A 19,738-nucleotide genomic window follows, 5' to 3' on the forward strand; every position below is an offset into this window, starting at 1 on the left:
TGATATTGCTCTTTATGTCTAAATTCTGTACCCATTTTGGCATACTATTTTCCAGTTTTCCCAACAATTTTTGTCAAATAATGAGTTCTTATCTCAGAGGCTGATATCTTTGGGTTTATCAAATAGTAGATTGCTGTAGTCATTTACTGTAGTTTCTTTTGAACCTAAGTCTCTCTCCTGAAGTTCAAGTATCACCTTCTAAATGAAGCCATTCCTGATCTCCCCCATATGGTAGTGTCCTCCCTCTTAAAAATACCTTGTAGTTAACTACTCTGCATTTGTTTATATTTTCTGTATATATATTTAGGTATGTCCTTGTCTCCACTAGAATGAATGCTTATTGCAAGTAGAAATTATTTCATTCACTATATTTGTAGGAGTAAATATACATTTCTATTTGATATTCAAAGCTCTTCATAACCTTACCTCCTCTTATCTTTCATACCTCTTATACTTTACTCTCCAACATGTCCTTTTCAATCCAGTGACAGCTGATCTCCTGGATAGTTCATGAACAAGACATCTCTCAGTTCAGGACATTTTCTCTGGCTGTCACCCATGTCTGGAACATTCTTCCTCCACTCTGACTCCCTGACTTTCTTAAAGTCCCAATTAAAACTCCTTCTTCAGGAAGATTCCTAAGTCCCTCTTAATTTCAGTACATTCCTTCTATTAATTATTTTCTATTTCTCTTTTACATAACATGCTTTGTATGTATTTGTTTACATCTTGTCTTCCCCAATAGATAGTAAGCTCATTCAGGGCTCTATTTTTATCCTAGTGCTTGACTTATAATGGGTATATAATAAATGCTTATTGATTTATTGATTGATACATATTAAGTATTTAATAAATTTTGATTGAAATAGAAGTGATGGGTTTGAGAGAAAGAGATCATATTATCTTTTTTTTTTTTGGTAAGGCAATGGAGGTTAAATGACTTGTCCAAGATCACAAAACAAGGTAATTATTAAGCATCTGAGTCTGGATTTGAAATCAGATCCACCTGACTCCAAGGTCAGTGCTCTATATACTGTCCAACTAGCTGCCTGAGATTATGTGATCTCAAAATTTCATGATCCCTGAGAATGGGGATGCTTGGAATAGTCATATCTATCTTCTAGTGTTTAGGGAAACAAATTTCAAAAATATCAGAGATGATGAGTATGACTTACAAAGAGATGGGAAAGTCAGGTTTGAATTGTGTGATGATGTTGAAGAGTTCTCTAAATGGTGTCCTAGCTTGAACAGATGATGATTCAAGAGATGTTTGAAAGGTAAACTACTGGACTGTCCTTGTTTTTTTTTTCCTTTATGGCTTTGTTTTGAGAGAGGGATGAAGGGACACCTGCCCTGACTTCCACCATGAGGCCCTAAGCAACTGTGCTATCTAGGCAAACCTATATGTCACCTTTCTTTGATTAGGTGATCTTGTAAGTTCAAAAGATCATTACCCACTTAAGCACTCTGGTGATGGTGTAGCCTCATCATTTTGGTTGGGCTGCAGTATCTTTCACAGAGGGAAAGCAACAGTGAAGAAAGCCATGACAACTACTCCAGTGCCTTTGGACAAAATGACCACCAACAGAAGAGGGGCTGATCCTGATTTGTTTTAACCATAAAGTTGATCTGACTGAGCTGTAAAATGACTGTACATTGCAGGAGCCATGACTCATGTCAGGATTAAAATTTTGCCCCTGGGATATTGGAGTGGTTGATTTAATTAGCTTAAAACAGTAGGGAGATTGAAAACTCCCAAATCAGAAAAAGTTAGCAATGAACTTGATCTAGCTCTCATTCAGTTCATTTTTCCTATGGTACTTTGTATGGATTTCTTGACTTGATAAGAGAATATTCATTCTAATGCTAGCAACTTCCAGTGAAGAGTAGAGAGTACATACTTATACCAGCAGTTAAGAGCTTGTTTTCTCACAATAATGGGCAGTGACCTACAGAGGGGAAAAATCTAAGAAGGTGACATATAAGTAGAAAGCACTTTTTTTAAAGAATGAGACAAAAAATGTTCAATTTGATGCCTTTTTAAATGAATAGGAATCATAAAATGAATAATAAATACACCAAATAATAAAAAATATACTTTATCTCCATATTATGGCTAGTTAAATGAGTCATAATAGAAGGCAGAAACACAGAGGAAAACCAAGTATGTATTTGGTGAGTACAGAAAGGTTAGTATTAGCATGAGAGGAAAAGATCCAGAAGGTGGTGATAGAGAGATATTTATAGAGTATAGGAGGTGGTGGAGAGACTGTGGAAGAGAAATTTAAGGGATTTCATTAATCTCTGAAATGAATTGTGTTGGTTGAAAATAAGCCAAGCTTGTATACCCTGCCATTCACTTAGGTTGTAGACAACAGAGATGCTTGTTATCCCCTCTCTTAGAAATCTTAATTAATTCTATAGCATTTTAATGAAACCTTTGTGTCAGAGATTCCCCAAAGAAAGGATAAGCTTGGGTGTGGTTTTTTTTCAATTAACTCCAGCTCTAATGATCTGGGTATTACAGTATGAGAGACCCTTTCAGGGAGTAGTCACCAATCCTCTTCCATCATCATTCATCATCATCATCATCATCATCATCATCAATCATTTATATAGTATTTTAGAGTTTTTAAAGCCCTTTGAATATTATCATTAAATCAGCAAACTTTTTAAAAGTACCTATTATGTATCAGGATCTATGTCAAATTTTAGGGGATATAGAAAGAGTTTTCAAAAGACAGTCCTTGCCATTAAGGGGTTCACAGTCTAACAAACATATGTAAAAACAAATTATATACAGGATAAATAGGAACTAAATTAAAGAAGGGAAGGCACTAGAATGAAGAAGGGTTGGGAAAGGTTTCCTGTGGAAGATGGGATTGTAGTTGGGATTTAAAGTCACTTTACCTCTCCAAGCCTCAGTTTTCTCAATTGTAAAGTGAGGCCTATCATTCTACTAAGCCCTTTTTGAACTCTAGGTTTTATGGTCTTCTGACACAATTCTGACTGCCACTGATTATGTGATTTATCAAAGAATTTAATTACCCTATGTGTGTCTCAGTCTTCTTAAATGTGAAACAGTTTTTCTAATGTAATCAAGAAAGGCAATGCAGTATAATAGAGACCACTGACTCTAGAACCAGAATCTGGCTTCAAATCCTGCCTCTAATATTGACTTATTGTATGACCTTGGTCTCTATGGGACTCAGTTCCTCATCAATATGGAGAGCTTAAGGTAGACCTCCCTCTCACATATGGGACATCCAGAATGACTACCTAGATTTAAAGTATTCTAGGGATACTTATACATGTAAAAATGATTGCTCTCAGCCCATCCTTGTGTTTATTTTTTCTCTAGGCATTCAGAGGACCTAATAAGTTCAAAGTAGAGACATTTCCTTTCATGATACAGAAAAAAGGTTTATAATAAATCTTTCCCTGGGGAACATTTACACATATATACACATCATTACTTGGACAGTGAGAATTGCATAGGCATCACACATATTAGGTCCAACTTTTGGAAGTATATGTAGAAGACTACTTATAGCTTCAATGTTGCAGGAGGACAGTTTTTTTTCCTGGTGATATTAAGTAATCAATCAACAAGGATTTATTAAACAACTTCTATGTGCCATACACTAGAATTAAAATATTATAAAGGAAATCATGCTTATTCACAGGGAACTGACATTCAAATGGGAACCACAAGGACATAAAAATACACAACAAATATGACTAGAATAAATGTAAACTAGTCAGAATGCATTTTGAGAGGGAAGATTCTAGCAATTGAAAAGATCAGATCAGATCACATTGAAGGTAGTGCCATCTTGGCCATGTCACTCTGTTGATTCTATAGCATAAATTGAAAGCTTCAATGATAGCTAGAAGAATCACTCAGAGTTGCTCCAGGTTCCTGTCTTTAGGTCATCCAAATCATCTAAGCTTTATTTGCTAGGTTATAATGGCAAAAATCAGAACCACTCTCTGCCTCACTCTTCATTGGTCATCTATTCATATAAGACCAGACAGAGGATCCTTTTCTCTTTTATCAGAGTCTAACTTATATTTGTAAACTGAGTCAAAGACATTGTTCCTTATCCAAGTGATCTGCACTTTGGTTTTTATTATGCATATCAGTTCACAGCAAAGCCTAATTGATTTATTGGATATTTCAGTTACAAAAATATACCTGTCTCCCTACTGTAAGATGGAGAGTAAGGGATATTGTTGGACTAGATTACCTCTGAAGTTCCTATCAGCTCTAAATCTATATTTACATGACTTCATGCAGACCCTCAGTTTCCTCATCTATAAAAGGTGGGTATTGAACTAGATAAATACTAAAGACCTTCTTTTTGAATTCTAAAAACTCTAATAGTATGTTATTATAATTGATTTTTAACTGTCTAACAATGCTGTCAACTTCCACTGGGGGGAAAAAGACACTAGATAATTTTGACATCTGCTGAAATAAGACAGCTGCCTGGTACAACCATTGATTTACATATTATTATAACCAGGGGAGCCTAGTGGGAACTGTTTAGTGATTAGGGCCCTTGCAAGTCAAAGGTTCTAGAAATTCAGAGACAAATTATTTTGCAAACTCTAAGATGTTTATCTGAAGTCTATACATTTTACTGAGATTTCTCTTAGATAAAAATAACAAACCCTAGTCAGAAAAAAAAGAAGCCAGTCACCACTAAACTTGATCACTGTCAAAATCTGGCAAGTGGATCAATAAGAGCCATAGAGTATAGGCTGACTGGCCCTGTGAAGGATGGAATATTTCTAGGCAAAAGAAATTTAAAAGTCAGGCAAGTGATGATGCAAAAAGAAATGAAAGAAGACTTTGCTAGAGTATGAAAAATGGAGGGAAGAACAAAAGAATAGGAACTTAAAAATGAGAATGAGTTTGGCTAGATGATTGTATAATTTTTTTTCTGTCTCTACTGTCTGTGATTCTATATTTCAAACTAGAATCTTTGAAGAAGTGAAAAATATCAGCATTATTGGTTGAAGGGTGAAGTGCCTTGACTTTCATAACTTTTTAGCCCTATAATTTTCTTGATCAAAGAAACCAAAAAGTAAATGGGTTCCAGAAAATAACAAGTGGAGTGAACTTGCACTTGAACAAAATCCATTTTTTCCCTTTTGCTATATGAGACCACTTGTCCAATCCAGCTCCTTTAGAAATGGAGTTGATTTATGTTTTTGTTATTATTTTGCTCACAGCTCTCCTCCACTTAAGTGGAGAAGCATGTGGTGAATCTGGCAGTGTTGAAAACCAATAGCATTGTCGGAAAATATCTCCATTTATACTGTTAGAGGAAAAAAAATGACACTTCAAATAATACTTTTTTATCTGTGCAAGAGGAAGGTAGGGTTGGGATGAATAGAAAAATAGAAGTGGGAGAGAAATGGGCAAAGTTCCAAAGGATGTATTTAGAAAGTGTTTGACTCTCAGGAAAAGGTCTGAGAGTTGAATAGTTGAATTAGAATGTCCATACTTCCCTAATGAGACCAACTGAAACAGCAAATTCTGCTGCCTTTCTTTGCTTTTAGAAAATGACCCTGGACATGATATCCATAGGATGTAAGACTGAGAGTGATGGTTCAAAGATCAGAGAGAGGTCCTGCTGGCTCTGCAAATACACAGACTTATTGAGCTGAACATCAGCAATAAAAACGATTGCCTTTCTCCAACAGCTTTTCTGTCCTTATGAGATTTTTTTGAGGGGTGAAGGGACAGTCTTGAAGCTGCCAACATAATTCTTTGATTGAAAAAGTAGTTCTTCTGCTTCAGATCTCAGAGTTCGGTAGCCCTGAAGTTACATACCTCAGAAATTAAAAGACAATTTTAGCAATGACATTCAAAACTCTGATTGAACTTTAACCTATATTTCCAGGTTTATTGCACACACTTATTCCTCTCTATATTCTTTATTCTCTGAACCAAACAGATTTATCAGCATGTTCCTCCAAGCAACATATCACATACTCTTTTTAAATCAATTAATTAATTATTTTTTGGTGACTTTCTTTGCTTGTTTCATGTTTCTGAAACTTGGAATGCCCCGTCCTTATTGTATCTGCCCTCATTCTTTGATGTCCCACTCAACTTTGATGCCTATATCTTCCATATCACATCACAAGACTTAGAGCTGGAAGGGACATTAGAGATTAACTAATTCAACTCCCTCAGTACATAAATAATGGAAACAGAATCACAGAGATGAAGTGACTTCAGGATCACACATTGTTAAAGTTGTCAATTCAATTCAAATCAACAAATATTTATTAAGAGATTATCTTGTACAAGATGATAGGTGCCAAACATATAAGGACAAAACAAATCCAAATTCTAGAATGGTAGAACCCACAAAATGACTGTGCAAATCAATTTTCCAGCCCAATACAACTTTGAAGATCTGTGGGAAGGATCTCTTGCACATGAGTTAGAAAGGGCCTAGGTTGTGTCCCAGCAAACCAGCTCTATGAACAGATCTCAAAGTCCCTGAGTTCATGGCAGTGATGGCAGTTTCCAGACCTCTTAAACAAAGAAAACTTAGAAGCTCAGCAGAAAAATTCTGCTGCACCAGAATGATAGTGGAGCCTGGTCCAGCACAGTGAAGACCTGGCCCCAGGGACCCAGGAGCAGGCTTGGGGAGCCACCTGGCAACTGCTTCTGGAGTGCTCAGATGATAAGGGGTCAGGGGAGACTGCAGAGGTCTCTCTGCTATCCCTGGGACAGGATTCTGTGGCTTTACCCATACTCAGATTTAGGGGCTCCAGTCTTAGAAAATGAGCTCTACTTTCATAACAGAGCAGGGACCCTCCTCCCAGCTCCAGAAGTGCTGTGGAATATGATATTCTGGAAGGCAAAAAAGCTGGAGAATTAACTATCCAACAAAACCGAACATCTTATTTAAGGGGAAAAGGTGGAAATTTAATGTTTCCTGTTGAAATGACCAGAGCTGAACATAAAGTTTAATCTTCAAGTACAGGACTCAGGTGAAGCAAAGAGAGGGTGGAGGGAAAGGACTAATTATGAGGGACTTAATGATGACGAACTGTGCATATTCATACATGGAAAGATGATACTGATAATACTCATATGAACCTTATTTATTATAGCAGTTAGAAGGAGCTTTTATAGATGAGGCACAGGAGAGAGCTGAATATGAAGGTATAATATAGAAATAAGATGGAGTCAATGGGAGAAAAAGGAATGTATTGGGAGAAAGGGAAAGGAGAGGTAGAATAGGCTAAGATATTTCACAAAAAAAGAGTCAAGAAAAAAACAGTGGAGTGGAAGGGGGGAAGGTGAGGAGGAATAAGTGAGACTTTATTCTCATTGGAAGTAGCTCAGAGAGGAAACAACATCCATACTCAATAGGGTATGGAAAACTATCTTACCCTGGAGAAAAAAAGGAGAGGAAAGGAAAGGAAAGGAATGGGATAAAGAGACAGAAGGGGGAGGGTATAGTTGACAGAGGAGAGGGAAGTTCGTGGGAGAAGGTAGTTACATGCAACGCTGTTTGGGGAGGGAAAGGCATTGGGGTTGGGTAACTTGTCTGGTACCACACAGTTGAGTGGTTGTATGTTGTCTAGGGCAGGAATTTGGCTTGGTTCCTCCTGACTCCAGGGCCGGAGCTCTGTCCACTGCACCAAAACACACTTTGGAGGAGAGGCAAAGAGAAAGTAAAGAGAGAATAGAAAAAAATGGGAGTGGGGAGGAATAGATGAAGAGAAATAGAGTTAGTAATAGCAACTGTGGGAAAAAAATATTAAAGCAACTTCACTGATGGACTTAGGATAAAGAATGAGTTCCAACCCAGAGACAGAGCTGATGGTATCAACACAGACTGAAGTGAATTTTTTTCTTTTTCTCTGTTTATTTTTATGAGGTTTCTCTATCTTTGTTGGGGGAGGGAGGATAATGTTTCCTTTTACAACATGATTATTGTAGTAATGTGTAAATAAATAAAAAACTTAAAAAGAAATAATGAATATAAAGAATATAAGAAAGCACAAATTTACTGTAATTGATGCAAAGTGAAGTAAACAAAACAAAAAAGATAATATGCAAAATGACTAATATAGATGGTAAGAATAATCACAAAAAAATAAAGTAGAATGTTGCAAAATTATACAAAACAAGTTTGAGCCTAACAAAGAGATAAGAGAAGACACTTCATTCCACTCCTTTGCAAAGGGAGGGGGAAGGCACATCCACAGATGCATAAAAAGTATATATAACATCATATTGTTTTAATATTTTTGTTTGATTTTGTTTATTTTTCCTCCTCTTTTTCCTTCTTTTTTTATAAGAGTGCTTTCTGGGGAGGGGAAGGAGAAAGACAGGAAAATGTAAATAATTCAAAACCAAAATGTCAGTATTTTAAAGAAAAATAGAAACACTTTTGCCCAAGCTCTGGATGTTACAGATTCAAGTATTTCAATGATAAGTACAAGTCAATGGTCTCTTTTGAAAGGTTTTCACAGAATCTGTGTTTGAAGTGACCTCAAACTCTATCCAGTCCAAACAGAATTTGAACATGAATTTCTTCTATAATATCTCCAACAAGTAATAAATATTCTCTACTAGAAGACCTCCAATGAAGGAAAAATTAAAATCTGTTGAAAGAGTACTCAATTTGAGATGGTCGCTAGCTATAATTGTTCTTTCCTTCAATTAGCTAATGAATTATAGTAATAATTATAATTAACATTTACATAGCACTTACTATGTTCAAGCTACTGTGCTAAGCACTTTACAATTAGTCACTTGCTGTCCCAGGCTCCTCAATTTTCTCATAGAATACTAGTATTCTTTCACATACTATAATTTGTTTAGCATTCTTCTCTTTCTTTGATCTCTTTGGGATATAGACCTGGTAGTGATATCATTGATTTAGAAGCATGTTTATTAGCTTTCTTGTCAGAGTTCCAAATTGCTTTCCAAAATGGTTGAACTGATTCACAGCTTAACCAGCATTAAAGTTCTATATATTGCCTTTCTTCATATTCAGCAGTCCAGCCAGTCTGGCCTTTTTTGCTGTTATTCATTTACAGTTTTCTTTTTCTAGTGTCTGTGTCTCTATATATCCATAAAACCGACCCCTCACCTTAACCTGTTAAAATTTATTTTTTCCTCAACTGATAGTCAAAGAATATGAGAAGTAAATGTACGAAGGGGAAAAAATCAAGCTATAAATAATTATGTGAAAAAATGTTTCAAACATCAATAATTTGTGACATGCAAAATGAAGCAATTCTGAGGTTCCACTTTTTACCCCTCAGAGAAGTAAAAAGGCAAAAAGCAGAAGTTGCTATTCAGGCTTAAAATAAACAAGTACACTAAAAGTGATTTTTTAAAATCAATTTTTATTGATATTTTGTAAACATTATTTGGTCATTGGTATCTTAAGAGAGAAAAAGTCAGCACAACTGATTAATATATTGAAAAAATGTCTGAAAATGTGTAATTTTTAGCATTTGTGGACCTCTGAATTCCTCAAAGGGATGGGTTAGGGGTATTCTCTCATATCTTTTTTTTTTTGCAAGGCAATGGAGTTAAGTGGCTTGCCCGAGGTCACACAACTAGGTAATTATTAAATGTCTGAGGCAGGAATTGAACTCAGGTCCTCCTGGCTCCAGGGCACATGCTCTATCCACTGCACCACTTAGCTGTCCCTCTCCTATCTTTTTAAAGGAATCCTGCTTCATCTACAATTTTGTTACATTTACTTTCTATTTTCTGATGTGTAGCTCTTTCCATTTACATTATTTTCTTGTCTCTTCTTACTTGACTAATCAATTCATGTAAACTTTTATATAGTTTTCTTCATTCATTATTTCTTGAATACAGTAATATTTTATTTTGTTAATGTACCATAATTTCTTTAGTTGTTTCCCAAATGAGGGGCATCTACTTTGTTTCCAATTCTCAACTATCACAAAAAGTGCAGCTATAAATAGTTTGGTATATATATAAAGACTTACAGTCAACTATCCTCTTAGACTATATTATATAATATATCATAAGGTGTTGGTTTAAGCTTAATTTCTGCCAGACTGCCATTCATTTTAACCAGCAGTTTATATGAAATAATGAATTTTTTCCTAAATAATTTGTGTTTTCCACTTTATCAGAAAAGATTTATTGAGTTCTGTTGTTTCTGATCCTCCCTTGTTGAATCGTTCCATTGATTTCTGTTTTTTAACAAGTACAAGATGGTTTTAAAGACTGCTGTTTTACAATATAGTTTGAGGTCTGAAAGTGCTATTCCCCTTTTATCTATACTTTCCATCATTTCCCTTGATATTCTAGATCTTCTGTTTTTTCCCAAATAAATGTTGTTATTACTCTGTCAAATTCTTTGAAGTATTCTCATTTATTTGATTGATATAATATTAAGAGTGTAAATTAATTTAGGAAATATTCTTATTTTGTTATACTGCCATTAGCACTGAATATTCTTTCAGCTATTTAAATTGTTCTTTGCTTCTTTAAGGAGAACTTTGTAATTGAAATTATTCAAGTTTTTTATGTGGTTTGGTAGGTTGATCTCCAGTATTTTATATATTTTACAGTTATTGGTAATGAAATTTCACCTGTTAATTTTAATGAATGATTTCTTATATTAGTTGCAACAATCTGGAATTTAAATTGTTTTTGAATGAATGTGGATTATATTGGTCTATAGTTTTCTCTTTTTTTATCTTTCTATGGGGTAGGCACGAGGACTATATTTATCTGATAAAAGGATTGTAGCAGAATGTTTTTCTTTCTCAATTTCTGAGAATTATTTGTGAGGTATAGGTTGTAACTGTTCTTTGAGATTTTGATAGAATTCTCCATTGAATCCATTAGGACCAGGAGATGCTTTTTTCTTTGCAAAGTTACTTTTCAACTAGATATAATATCTTTTCTGAGATTGAATATTTAAGCTCTATTGCTGATCCTATGGTTTAGAGTTTTTTACATTTTTGAAGGTATTCTTTTATTTCTATTGGAGTCTTAGTCTGGTTGGTATGTAATTATGTATTATATCTTCTCATTTTTTATTTCTTCTGGAATTTTACATTTTACATTTACATGATTTTCTGTTCTATTTTTGATCAAATTCTTTAAGAGTTTATTAGTTTTATGGATCTTTTCAAAGAACCAGTTCTTAGTTTTATTAATCATTTCTATGAATTTTTTGTTTCCAATTCATCCATTTCTCTTCTAATTTTTCATATCTATTTCTTGTTCTTATTTTAGGTTTAGTTTCTTTACTGGTTTTTAATTTTTTTTAAAGGTATATTCAGTTTACTAATTTCTTTTTTCTATTTTGTCAATTTATGTTTTTTGTAGGAATAAGATTTTTCCCCTGAGGAACTGCTTAATTTATTCCCATTTAAAGTAGAGAGTTAAATTTATATTTTTATCTATATTTAATAATTTTTTAAAGTTATGATTTCCCTCTGTCTTCCTTTCTAAAACCAGTACTATGTTCTAATAGTTGCTTTCCCTTATTTTTTTTTAAGTGGCCCTATTCCCACTGGCTCTACTCCCTCCCTTCCCCCCTCCCCCATCTGATTCTCTCCTCTCACTTATTATCCCTTTTTCTTTGGGTTTGTGCTTATTATTTCCTTTTACTCTCCTGATTTTATCTTGTTATGTAATTCTTCCTATCCCCCTTTTTCATCTCATTTAGTCAAATAGATTTCCACTTCTCATCCTATATAGGCTATCCTTTTTCTGAAGCCACAAATGTCATCTTCCACCTTAGCACATCACACATTCCTTTCTATCCATCAGCATTATTCCCATCCATTTTTTTTCCATGTAACCTCTCATGATGTAATGTAGTCCCAAACATAACAAAACAAAATATTGATTCACCTGTAGAAAGAATGTTTCCAGATTATTCCCATTATGCCTCAGTCTTGTCTTCTTACTTTTCTTTCACAGGACTTTTACTTTCACCTCTTTCTTCCCATACATATTTAGAAAGATATTTCTAACTTACCTCTCTACTGTCACTCTGTTACTGCTGTTGTCCTTGCTTCTGCATTTATTAACTCTTCCTAAATTTACTTTTTGGATGGCAACAATTTCTTTGGTTCTGTTTTTTCTTCCTAAAAATGCAAATGTCTTTCATTATTGAGCACTCATCTTTTTGCCCTCTTATATTTAGACTCAGATTTAGAGAGTAGATGGGTTATCCTGGGATGCATCTTGAGCTCTATTGCTCTTCAGGACATATTATTCCATTCCCTTAGATATTTTCTAATGGATCAGAATAGTCTTGTATTATTTGAATTTTCTTTTCTTGGCATTTGATGATCATTTTTCTTGATGGTTTGTCAAATTCCTAAATTGAATCATTAAATTTAAATGCTATGTGTTTCAAAATTTGTACTTAGAGGTTTTTTCCCTATTCTGTTTCTGGAGAAAATATGTAATTTCTTTCAATTGATATTTTATTTTCTGTGTTCAGAAGTGCTAGGCAGTTTTCTTTTATATTTCCTATATTGTAGTATTAAAGATTTTTCCCCTTGTTCAAATCTTCTGGGAGACTTATGATCCTATATTGTCTCTACTTAACCTGTCTTAGAAAGGTATGTTCAGGGAAGCTTGGTTCCTCTGGTATAGTGGCTGGTGAGACTTTTCAGGTTTATTTTACCTTTGGTGTCTACCTGAACTACCTAACCTATGACTCCAAGAAACGATAGCACAAGCAGTGGCCTCACTTTTGTAAACTATTTCAGCAAAGGGGCTAAACTAGGTTGAGGGTAACTGAGAGATCTTCAGAATTAGGAGGTATTTATTCCAAGTGTGTGTGGTGGAAAGGGGGCAGGGGAGGTTAGAACGATTTCTTTCAATGGCCATGAAGGCAGCTGAAGCAAGTTATGTGGAGTGCTTAGAGCTTAGACATAGAAGACTCCAAGACCATCCATTGTATCTAGAGCCATCGCCAGTCAACTGGACTCCGTTCTGTCACTGGATTGTGATAACTCTGGAAGAGAATGAGGCCAACAACTTCATGCAACTCTGCCTCACTTAAACCCAATTTATGTACAAATCAAAAGACATCACTCATATAATTTTGCCACTTTTATCTATTTCAAACAAAACTCTGCGCTGCAATAATGAAGCAGCAGGTGAGGATACACTGGTAGCTATAGTAAACCTCTGCACAACAACAGACCAAGTCTTCTCACTGGTACCAGTGCAATTCAGCAGCCTTTTCAGTTCTAGTCGGGAAGGGACTAAAAAAGGTGCACTAAAAATTGTCTGGTTACTCAACCCTGGCCTGTTTACTTGGAAAAACAGATATCCTACCCTACAGTCAAAATATATACCAAAAAGTGTACAAAAATGTCTACAAAGATGATTCTACTCACTATTGATACATGGAATCTGCACATGCTCATAGACAATACAAAATTCAGTAGACCTGAAAGATAAACAACTCAAGTTACAAGAAGACTCAGTAGTATTACATCCAAATGGTAGCCCTCAGTGAAAAAAGGTTGGCAAAATGAAGGCTAGTTTACAAAAGTCAGATCTGGTTATATATTTTTCTAGAGTAACAGCAGTGAGGGAGAGCCTCTCTGGTTCTCCAGTTAAAACTAATCTAGTCAACAAACTTTTATGCCTACCAAAAGGAATGAATGACAGGTTCATGAGAATGTGATTGCCACTTGTAGGGAAATACCATGCTGTCATCATCATCAGTGCCCATGAACTCTGATGAAGTCAAAGAAAAAATTTATAAAAATATAGAAACCTTAATCATCAATGTGCCAAAAAAGAATGAACTTATAATTCTAGGTGACTTTAATGCTACAGTATAGTAGACTCAGACTACTACTAATACTACTACTGAAGACTTATGCATCTTAAAATCTTTTCATTAGCAAAACTGTCTTCTGTGTACCTGAATGCAGTAAAACTCCATGAATGCACCCTTGTAGCATGCATTGGCATTTAACAGACTATGTTGCTGTAAGGAGAAAAGAAAGACAGGATACGAAAATGACAAACACAGTGTGTGACACAGAATGCTGAACTGATCACAGATTTCTCCAAACTAAATATCTGCATTTACAAAAGTGGTGACTTCAATGCAAAATGACTGCCATAAGACTTAAGTCAACAGATTAGCTTCTCTTACTAGGAACAATTTGTTGCTAACTTGGAGGGAAATTTGAGTTAACACACAGTTGACAGCAATGGAGCAGAAAAGGAATAGGCTGCTTCTGTTTACCTAAATCCAATAAAATTTCATGAATGGATCCTTGCAGCATGCATTGGCATCTAACAGACTATATCTTTGAAAGGAAAAAAAAGGCAGGATGTGAGAGTGATGATGAAGGCAATGTGTGTCATAGAATGCTGAGCTGATCATAGATTTTTCCTCTCTAAGCTAAATATTTTACAAAAGTAGTGACTTCAAAGCAAAATGACTACCATAAGACTTAAATCAACAGATTAACTTCTCTTACTAGGAACAGTTTGTTGCTAATTTGGAGGGAAAGTTTATTCAACATATAGTTGACAAGAGTGGAGCAGAAAAGGAGTGGGCAGCTTTCAGAGATTTGGTGTATGGCACTACATTTGCTCATCTGGGTCAGAACATTTGCATATATCAAGAGTGGTTTGACAAAAATGAGGAGTAAATTTAGAAGTTGCTAAATGAAAAAAATGAGGGTTTACCAGCAAAATAGTTCATCCATTTCTAAGAAGGAAGCATTTAATTCTATCAAAAGTAAATTGAAGCTTAGAGAGATGTAGTGTTCTTGGCTCAGTAACAAGGCAGATGAAAATCAGTTTTATCTTGATGGAAACAATCCAAAGTATTTTTATGATGTTCTTAAGACTGTTTATGGACCAAAGACCTATGGTGCATCTCAATTACTCAGTGATGATGGAGCCACGTTGATTAGTGATAAGTACATAATCCAGGAGTGAGGGGTTGAACACTTCCATAGTGTTCTTAACAGATCATCATCAATCATTTCTGAAGTCATTGACTATTTATGTCAGGTTGAAGACAATACCCCCCAAACTCTCCCTGGTTGAAATTCCAAGAAGAAGAAGGTTTTGAATGCCATTAGGCTCCTTATGTAGCAAAGCACCTAGTGCTGATTCTATTCCAGATTTACAAGATAGGGGACCTATCCTGACCCCCTGCCAGGCAAAAGGAAATTGCTTCCATTTGGAGTATTTTAGGAAAATCCTGAAGAGCATCTGGCATGAAAAGTTACTAGAAACTGAGACCAAGAATTCAAACACTACTGCAGACAGCACAACTCTAATGAGCTTGCCAAGTGGTTGGAATGCTAAATGTTCACTTATCTAAAAGATTATTTTATGAATAACTCACAAAAGGCAAACACTCATATGGTGATCAGAAGTAATACAAGGATACTCTCAAGGTCTCCCTTAAGAACTCTGGAATTGATTGAATGACATGGTAGACACTGATCCAGACTAGCTTGCCCTCATCAAAGAAGGTGCTAGGCTCTATGAGCATAGAAGTAGATCAAAAGTAGATATGAAGTAGATCAAAAGATATATGAGATATGCAGATCTAGAGAATCCCTTTCCAAATGTTCACATGGACTGTTTGTGTTCATCCTTTGGTAGAGCAATCTGAGTTCATATTGATGTGATCAATAATAGGTGGACTCACTGTAACTTGACTTGTGATGTCATTTTGGGTCTCTTTGAAAACAAAGTACAACATTCAGTCTTTGAGATCAATATATTTTGCTTTCATAGTGAGCATATTTTCTTTTAATGTTATTGCCTTTTGCTTTCTAGATTTTCCTTTATTTCTATATATTTGGATCCCCAATTTATTGTTCTCTCTTCTTTCTTTGGTGAGAGTTACCATTACAGATAAAGGTACTTCTTTTTACTCATTATTTTTGATGGGCTGGCCAAAAATTCTCCTTTTATAATTCTCATTTCTCTAATGAACACTCAGGAACTTTATATTGTAGTTCTATTACTTATCACATTGCATTGGATGTTTTGTGTCAGCAAGGATTGGATTACTTTCCTTTGTTTTACAGTATTTATTCATAGAAGCATAAACTTAGATATGGAAGCTATATTCCCTTCTATTACTTATCTGCTTATGTTAAAGTTCTTCACATTTTATTCTTTTTTGAGATCTTTAGTAATTTTAATCTTTTTTTTTAAATGCTGATTTTTCTTATTCATTTTCCAACTCCTTTAGAACTATTGCTTTGGAATTTTGGCCCCAAAGAGGCTTCTGTTTCAGAACAGCTGCTAATGGTGATCAAGAGATCTGCCTGTTGCTGCTGGTGTCTCAATGGCACTGGCAAGAGGAGAGTTGTGTTTTAATGTAAGCCCCATGTGTATGTTAGGGCTTGAGTCTGCTTGGTAGTAGAAGGTTGGAGAGAGATACTGAGTAATCATTGGTCAGTGAGTATCAGTTGATTTTTAAAAACCATTTGGAATTGACTGTAGTAGTCCATGGAGAAAGTTAAAGTTGCTTTGGTGAATAATTTCAGTTTTAGAGAGGTTTGAGGGGTCAGGGGAAATCACAGAATATGACTATAACATTTAGTTGTCCATGTGGCTCATGTGACTATGCACTGTTTATAGAGTTATGGCTTAGTTTGGTCATTCTGCAAAACAATTTGGAACTAGGACCAAAATGTTACTAGAATTTGCATTCATGTATCTTTTGGCCCAAAGATATGACTACTGGGTCTATAACCCATCAAAGAAAGAAGAATAAAGCCTAATAGATACAAAAATATTTTTCATTTTATTTGTAGTAGTTAAACATACTATAGTATATGTAATGGTATCATACAATATTATACAATAAGAAATGACAAACCAAATAGTTTCAGCAAAACTTAGAAACAAGTATATATAACCCAATCCAGAGGAAAGTGAGGACCAGGAGAACGATTTATACAGCAACAGCAAAGTTAATATGAACAGCTTCAAAAAACTTAAGCTCCAATCAAAACACCAATCAGCCACACTTCCAGAAGATTAATGAAGTCTGCTACTGGTATATTGGTAAGTGTTTAACACCCCAGCGGTCTGAAAATGCAGGTCATACTTTTAAATTTAATCTACAGTTTTAACATTTTCCATTAGTTTCTTGTCTAAATATTGACAAAATACTAATCAAGCTATGAATTTTAGCATTTGCAAATTCCAGTGTACATGCTCATACTGAAAATTTAATAATTGATTCTCCTTAGTAAGTAGGAGCTGACTCTAGAATACCACTGATTCCCATCTTGAGGGATAGACTCGAGATGAAGAATAAGATATATTTTTTGACTCAGATAATGTGAGAATTTGTTTTGCTTGACTATATTACCCAAGGATTTTATAGTTCACTCGGAGGATGAGAGGATAAGGGTAGTTAGCAAAAAAAATTGAAAGGAAAGTCAAGGTACATTTTTAATTCAAAAAGAACAAAATGAATGTCAGAAAGAAGCAGAGATGTCTTATCTCTGGATAAGGTTTTTAAATTACATAATAGAAAGGGGTTTTAAATTATATAATAGAAAAGCAAGATATATATAAGAAAGAATTGTAATTTCATGTAAAATTAAAACTGTCCAATTGCTTTTTTCTGTTCAATTATGTGAAAAATTAATTTTATTTTTATATTAAATTCAATGTAAAAATATTTTTTTTCTCTCCAGTTCCAATATCATTGAATTGCTTCAAGTTCATTAAGTGTCCCTCAAGGCTCAGCTCAAACATTACCTTGTTGTTTCCTCCAGTTTCTGATGCCTTCCCTCCCAAATAATCTTTTTTTAAAAAAACAAATTTTGTATCTTTTTGACTGTATTTTGTATATGACTCATTTTTCTCTTATTCTGCCTTTCCATTTCTCTTTTTCTTTTTCTCTCCCCACTCTGTCCCCTCTCCATATATCTCTATATATCTCACTCTTTCTCCTTATATGTATATGCAAATATATATATATATTTATATATATACACATAAACACACAACATGTCTGTATAGATAGCAGATATGCATATGTTTATATCAGAGAGAGAGTAAATCAGAATCACATAATTTGAGGACTAGGTGGGTCCTTAGAAGTCTTCTATAGTTCAACTAATTCATGAAAGATACTCTACCATAGCAACACTCGGAATAAATACAAATAGGTTAGGAAGGGAAGGAACTAACAAATGGGGTGGGGGAGAATTAAGTAAGATTTCATTTAGCAAATAATTCTGAGGCTGAGTCTTGAAGGACTTCTATGTATGATCTTGAAAGGATTCTTTGGGGCAGAGGTGAAAAGGAAAGCATTATGTCTGAAAGATGGACAGGACAAAGGCATACAAATAGTATAACAAATCTATTGTGAGTGTACATATATATATATATATATAATGTATATATATATGTTTGTTGTACTATTTGTATATATATATATATATATATGTATGTATGTATGTATAATTAGACAAGAAAGGTAAAGTGAAGTCAGGTTTTAAAATTCATTAAAAACTGAATTTTATCCTAAAGGTAATAGGGAGCTACTGGCAAAAAAACAAAAAAAAATTAAAGATGATTTGGGGAGGTAAGCACTAGTAACTGGAGGAAACAACAAATGTTCAAACCCATATTTAAGGAAAATCACTTTGGTAGCTGTGGGGAAAATAGATGGAGGAGAGAGGGGAAGAAGGGTGGGACTTGACTCAGAAAGACCAAGTAAATTTTGGTGAAAAGTGATGAGGACTAGTTATGTCAGAGAAAAGGGAAAGATTCAAGAAATTCTGTAGAGGTAGAAGTGTCAAGATTTGGCAACTGACTCGATTTGTGGGGTGAGAGAGAGTGAGGAGTTGAGGATATTACTAAGGTTGCAAATATCAGAGATTAGAAGAATAATGGTATTCTTGACAAAAATAGAATTCAGAAGGGAGGGTTGGGTGGGAAAATATAGCTGAAATAACTTATTTTTTTAAAAAGAAATGTACAGTCTGTTTATGGGCAGTTGATAATGAGATACTAGAGCTTAGAAGAGACTAGGGCTAGACACATAATTCTGAGTATTTTGAATAGAGGTGATAATTAAATCCATAGGAGCTAATCAGAAGTCAGATTTCAAAGTGCTGAGAAGATAAGAGGAAATGAATACAAAAGTATAGATAGCTCCCCCCCCCCCCCGAAGTTCGGCTGAGAAAAAGAAGATAGAGGCAGGAAAATTGCTTTGGGGAAGGGGGGATACAATATAGGGAAATTTTAAAAAATTTGTGTTTATTTAAACATTGGGACTAGAATGTCCAGAAATTGGAGCAAAGAAAGAAAGTGTAGGGATGGTTTCAAGAGATTTTTAAAAGGAAGAGAAGGTGAGAAAGAACTCATGTTTTATGACCTCTATTTTCTTAGTAAAGTCTGGAATGAGGGTCTCAAATGGAAAAGGAACTGAAAAATATGATGAGTATTATCCTAACCCTCTGCTCTTAAGGAACTTACATTTCACAAGGGAATATTAGCATAGTGCTGCATCAGATAATTCACACATCTGTATTAAGTACACATGTAGCCCATAACATTCCTGAATAAAGTAAATTAATAAAATAACAGAACATAAATAATATTAATTTTAAAGCTAAATCAATATGAAGCCCCCAAGAATCATTTTGTATGAATTAGTGCCCCCCCCATTTCTACAGCTCTGGTTTAGTGGAAGGAAAACTGACCTCA

At 34.7% G+C, this 19,738-nt stretch overlaps 1 long non-coding RNA gene across 2 annotated transcripts in view; it reads left to right on the top strand.

The window, feature by feature from the left end:
• Positions 1 to 16,351: 16,351 nt before the first annotated feature.
• LOC141488280 (uncharacterized) overlaps positions 16,352 to 19,738 on the top strand; it is a 49,726-nt gene continuing 46,339 nt past the window's right edge. The window contains exons 1-2 of one of the 2 annotated variants that reach the window (XR_012468628.1): positions 16,352 to 16,462; positions 16,936 to 17,074. This is a non-coding gene — a long non-coding RNA (uncharacterized LOC141488280). The remainder of the gene's footprint in view (positions 16,463 to 16,935; positions 17,075 to 19,738) is intronic. The other variant, XR_012468625.1, reaches the window with a different exon arrangement.

This window comes from Macrotis lagotis, chromosome 1, assembly GCF_037893015.1.
Source record: "Macrotis lagotis isolate mMagLag1 chromosome 1, bilby.v1.9.chrom.fasta, whole genome shotgun sequence".
Taxonomy (NCBI): domain Eukaryota; kingdom Metazoa; phylum Chordata; class Mammalia; order Peramelemorphia; family Peramelidae; genus Macrotis; species Macrotis lagotis.